The sequence below is a fragment of the Rhinopithecus bieti genome, unplaced genomic scaffold (genome assembly GCF_001698545.2).
Source record: "Rhinopithecus bieti isolate Rb0 unplaced genomic scaffold, ASM169854v2 scaffold_7967, whole genome shotgun sequence".
NCBI classification, from domain to species: domain Eukaryota; kingdom Metazoa; phylum Chordata; class Mammalia; order Primates; family Cercopithecidae; genus Rhinopithecus; species Rhinopithecus bieti.
This window is the reverse complement of record NW_016806112.1, coordinates 1,494,999-1,500,998: the sequence shown is the minus strand read 5'-3', so window position 1 is coordinate 1,500,998 and position 6,000 is coordinate 1,494,999. Positions and strand designations below refer to the sequence as shown.

Here is a 6,000-nt window from a genome sequence, read left to right as displayed (position 1 = left end):
AAAAAAAAAAAAAAAAAAAAAAAAAAAAACCAGAAATTAGTGAATTTATATGTGGAACAATATGAGGATTAATGTGGAATAATCTCTATATTGTTACAAATGCAGAACACTAATGTTTGTTATCATTTGTGTTTTTATTTTTATTTTTTGAGACGGAGTCTCGCTCTGTCGCCCAGGATGGAGTATAGCGGTGTGCCCTCGGCTCACCGCAAGCTGCGACTCCTGGGTTCATGCCATTCTCTTGCCTCGGCCTCCTGAGAAATTGGGACTACAGGCGCCCGCCACCACGCCTGGTTAATTTTTTTTTTTTTGTATTTTTAGTAGAGATGGTGTTTCACCGTGTTAGCCAGGATGGTCTTGATCTCCTGACTTCGTGATCCGCCCACCTTGGCCTCCCAAAGTGTTGGGATTACAGGCGTGAGCCACCACGCCAGGCCCCCATTTGTGTTTTCAAAAAAGGTAGGAATGCAAATGAGTGTGTATGAGTGTGCTTGTGTGTACACACACCTATGATACATACATACATACACAAAATGTGCTTGCATAAGCATAGATGACCCCTGGAAAGATATGGAAGAAACCAGGAACAATTATTGTCTCTGGGAGGGAAATTAGGGGATGTAAGAAGTGAGACTTCATTTTCACTACAGACATTTCAGTTACCTGAAATTTTTTTACATGTAAAAGTATTACATATCCAAGAAATTTACCAAGATTCTAATAAATACCACTTTGTTTGTTTAACAAGGAATCAACATTTTGAAAGAGAATCCACTATAAAGTTCCTACCTATGAATTAGTTCCTCAAGTATGTTTAAGATGACAGACTTTAAAGAATGAAAAAAAAATGACAGGGGCAGAGGGAGGGATTGTTCATTTCTACGGGGTAAAAGTTCCGATAAGCAAGTCACACAGGAGTGTACTAGTGTAACTTTTCCTTTGGCTCACTATGTTGTGGTACTAGAAATGGTATGAAATTTCAAATGTCACAAGGATTGTTACACTAAGACATCGTCTCACTATACGATCTTTATCTATGTAGACCTGCCCTTATTTCTTGTTTGCTTTTCCTTCTTAGAAAGTCATGCATGCTCACTTTAGAAACTCTGGAATGAACAAATATAAACGGGAAGGAAAATGAATTACCCACAATCTTGCCAACCAGTGACAACCACTATTAACATTTCCTTTCCAGTTTTACTTTCTTTGTTTTTACATAGTTGGGATTACTCTATGTGTCTTGACATTTTTTCCCCTTAACATTACATCACAGTTAAACCAAATGTGCACTGCTAGATAAACCCGACTTGGTAATGTTACACTGTTCTTTCAATATAATGTTAGATTCACTTTATTAATATTTTGTTTAGGATTTTTGCATCTATATTAAGACTGGCCTGAAAATTTGCTGTCTTGTATGGTCTTTACTGAGTTTGGTACCAAGATTATGATAGCCTCTTAAAATAAATTGGAGGTAATAACCTCTTTTTCTATTCTCTGCAAAAGCGGATATAGGATTGGAGTTATTTTTTTCTTAAATTTTTGGTAGAAACTAGCCAGTGAAGTCATGTGGGTCTGGATTTTCATTGTAGGAAGGTTCCTAATTACTAATTCACTTTTCAAAATAGTTATGAGAATATTCAGGTTTTCTATTTCTTCCTGTGTCAATTTTGTTGTCTTTTTCTATAAATTTGTTCACCTATAATTTTAATATTTTTGGTATAATTTTTTTCAAAATAATCTTGTATTTATTTACAAGACAAGATCTTACTGTTTAATGACAGGATCTGCAGTATACCTCCTTTTCATTCCTATTACTATCTGTGTTTCTCTTCCTTGTTTTTATCCATTTCCTTGGAGGTGTATCAATTTTGTTAGTCTTTTCAAAGAACCAGCTCTTGATTCTGATGTTTCTGAATTTCTATTTCTTTAATTTCTATTCTTCTCTTTATGGCTTCTTTTCTTTCATTCGTTTCAGGTTTCTTTTTCTATTTCTTTTTTCAATTACTTGAGCTGAATGCTTAGCTCATTACTGTTCAGCCCTTCTTCTTCTTCTTTTTTTTTTTTTGAGATGGAGTCTTGCTCTGTTGCCCAGGCTGGAGTGTAGTAGCACAATCTCAGCTCACTGCAACCTCCACCTCCCAGGTTCAAGGAATTCTCCTGCCTCAGCCCCCTTAGTAGCTGGGATTATAGGCACATGCCACCATGCCTGGCTAATTTTTATATTTTTAGTAGAGATGGGGTTTCACCATTTTGGCCAGGCTGGTCTCGAACTCCTGACCTTAGGTGATCCATCGGCCTTGGCCTCCCAAAGTGCTGGGATTACAGGCATGAGCCACCGCGCCCTGCCCAGCCTTTCTTCTTTTGTGATATTTGAATTAGACGGCTGTAAAATTTCCTTCAAATACTATTTTAGTTATATCCTCAAATTTTCATGTCAAATTTTCATTATCTTTCAGTTAAAATATTTTCTAATTTCTATTATTATTTCTTTTTTAAACCATGGGTTCAGAAACCTGTTTCTCAATTTCCAAACATATGCAGATCTTCTAGTTGTCTTGTTTTTTCCTAGCCTAATTTCACTGTGATCAGAGAACGTTTCACACATGATTTCGATCTTTTGATATGTAAGATTTACTTTATCGCATAGTATAAGGTCAATACTGGGAAACGTTCACGTGTGATTGGAAGAAATATGTATCTGCAGTTGTAGGGTAAAATATTCTCTGTACCACCTGTCCATGAGGTTAAGTTTAACTGTTGTTTTAAATTTTCTCTACTATACATTTTTTTAAAATGTATTTGCTGTTTCAATTACTGAGTTAAAATCTCCTTCCATGATTGGAGATCTGTATACTTTTCTTAGTCATTCTTCAGTTTTGTATTACATATTTTGAGGCATATAGGTTTAGAACTGTTAAATCTTCCAAGTAAACTGAACCTTTCATCCTTATGAAGTAATGGTTTTATATCTAAAATGTATTCTGCCTCATGCTAATATGGCTACACCAGATTTCAGTTGCTATTTGCATAGAACATCTTTCTCCATCCTTTTACTTCAAACTTTCAGTATCCTTGATTTGAGAAAAACCCATCCTAACCATCTTAAAGACAACAACTACTACCACTACTACTAAAGCCTTTAGTTCATTTACTGATATGTCTGCATTTAAATCTTCATCTTACTACTTGTTTTCTATTTATCCTCCTTTTGGGCTTTCTACCCCTGGCAAACCCTGGACTTCTTTTGTCCCCTTTCCTCTAAAGGCTATCAACAACCCAGCTCAACCTTTAAGCTGCCACTGCCAGCCAGGCAAATGATGTCAGGGTGAAAGTGTTTGCAGGCGTTGATCTCTTCTGTTTCAATCTTTTCCCAGATATGGTCATTGATTCTTTTCTATCTTGTGCTCTTTGACGACCTTAGGATGGCCATTTCTTTATTTTAATCAGCTTTTTAGGTTACCTTCAGTGGGAGAGTTGGTTCAAAGTACTTAGTCTGCCTTTACTAGAAAGGTAAAATGCTGCATAATTTTCCAATATAGGGATATAAGTTATCTGATTACTCTTCCAATGTTAGATATTAGAAATAATGTTGTTAAAACACTGTACATAAATCTTTCTTGCATTTTAGATCTTTTTCTCCTTTTCATTTCTTTTTCTTTTCTTTTCTTTTTTTTGAGACGGAATCTCACTCTGTTGTGAGTTCAGTGGCGTGCAGTGGTGCGATCTGAGTTCACTGCAACCTCTGCCTCTTGGGCTCAAGCGATTCTCGTGTCTCAGCCTCCTGAGTAGCTGGGATTACAGGCACCCGTTACCATGCTTGGCTAATTTTTTTTTTTTTGTATTTTTGGTAGAGACGGGGTTTTGCCATGTTGGCCAGGCTGGTCTCGAATCCCTGACCCAGGTAATCCACTCACCCCAGCCTCCCAGAGTGCTGGATTACAGGCAAGAGCCACCCTGCCAGGCCTCCTTAATAATTTCCAAAAACAGACATACTGGAGAAAACATTTTTAGGTCTTTTGATATTTCCAGCTATATTATACTGTTATACTACAGACCCCAGTGTTTGAGTGTGCCTATTTCTCTATATTCTCTCCAGCAATGAGGACTCCCTTTGAAATACCTGGCTTATTTGATATGTGGCTCTAAAATGTTTGTATTTTACAATGTTGATAAGGATAAACATTTTCACAAATGTTTACTACTCATTTGAATTTTTTGGACCATTTGGGAATCAGCGATTTTTATTTCTATGTGTATTCACATAAGGTACTTACAACTGGTTGCAGACTGTGGGGACAGCAACCTTCTGCCTTTGAGAATTTGCAGCCAAATGCCAAAAGCATATTTCACCTTCCTGGTGAATTTTGTGCATGCTCTGCAGAACAGGCTGTCTGGGGCCTGAGTCAAAGAGTAGCATCCTAGGCTGGTGTGGTGGTTCATGCCTGTAATCCCAGCACTTTGGGAGGCCAAGGTGGGTGGATCACTTGAGGCCAGGAGTTTGAGACCAACATAGCAAAACTCCATCTCTACTAAAAATAAAAAAAATAATAATAAAATTAGCCAGGAGTGGTGGTGCATGCCTGTAATCCCAGCTACTTGGGAGGCTGAGACATGAGAATTGCTTGAACCCGGAAGGTGTAGGTTGCAGTGAGCCTCCATCACACTACTGCACTCCAGCCTGGGCGACAGAGCAAGACTCTGTCTCAAAAAAACCCCCAAACCAAACCAAAACCAAAACAACAACAACAACAAAAAACAAAGAGCAAGCAAGCAGCCTGATCTTGTTGAGAGCGTCAGTGGCGTGAGTAAATACCTATCATCCATTCACTCATTCAATCCTTGGTTACTGAGGTCCTGCAGCACACAGTCTATAGCAGATCTATATGAAGGGTAACTTGGTATGGGCCAGGGTCACCGTCACAGACCTGACAATCTAGCAGGGGAGATTAAGTAAACAATCACTGAGAAAAATATGTAATTCTAAATACAGGCTGGGTGCAGAGGCTCACATCTGTAATCCCAACATTTTGGGAAGCCAAGGTAGAAGGATTGCTTGAGGCCAAGAGTTTGAACCGCTGGGTGCGGTGGCTCACACCTGTAATCCCAGCGCTTTGGGAGGCCAAGGTGGGCAGATCACAAGGTCAGGAGATACAGACCATAGAGACGGTGAAACCCCGTCTCTATTAAAAATACAAAAAATTAGCCGGGCGTGGCAGCATGTGCCTGTAGTCCCAGCTACTCGGGAGGCTGAGGCAGGAGAATCGCTTGAACCTGGGAGGTGAAAGTTGCAGTGAGCTGAGATTGTGCCACTGCACTCCAGCCTGGGTGACAGAGCGAGACTGCGTCTCAGAAAAAAAAAAAAAAAAAAAGAGTTTGAGAGCAGCCTGGCCAATACAGTAAGACCCCATCTCTAAAAAATAAGAATAATAAATAAATGAATACGTAGAAACACACACAATGGAGAAAAAGTAGTATACCATATGGCAGAACACAATGAGGAACTCAAATGAGGGGTGGATCAGTTTTAAGCAATGGGGGACAGGAAGATCACAGTGGCCTCTCTGAAGACAGGACATTTAAACTGAGACAAAGAATGAGAAAGAGTTATTAACAAGGATGGGGGAAGGAGCGTTCCAGGTGGAAGAAACAGCCTGTGTAAAAGCCCCGAAGCAGGAATGACTATAGACAGTCTGCTGCCTCAAGCACAGTTTCAAACGTCACTTGCCCTTATGTCAGTGGGAGTATGGAGGAGAGGATGGCAAATGCACAATTTGGAAACTCGGAAGAGAGAATGAACAAAGTTAACAAGTTTTAAAGTTCTCAACATAGCATAAGGAATCACTACACTGCCTCCTGTTAGAATAAGCAAATGGTTAAAATTCTCTAAAACCTGATATCTGAATAGTGATACTGACAGGGCCAGTTGCTTTACATATGAAATAGCCTTTGCTTCAGAAAAGGCCTCATACTTCTAAGCTGTTTCCAGGGATGCTCCCA

The 6,000-nt window shown here is 39.1% G+C and overlaps 1 protein-coding gene across 1 annotated transcript in view; it reads right to left on the bottom strand.

Annotated features, from left to right (window-relative positions):
* MAPKAP1 (MAPK associated protein 1) overlaps nucleotides 1-6,000 on the bottom strand; it is a 283,018-nt gene that overhangs the window by 63,255 nt on the left and 213,763 nt on the right. The gene's annotated exons all lie outside the window — the stretch shown is intronic.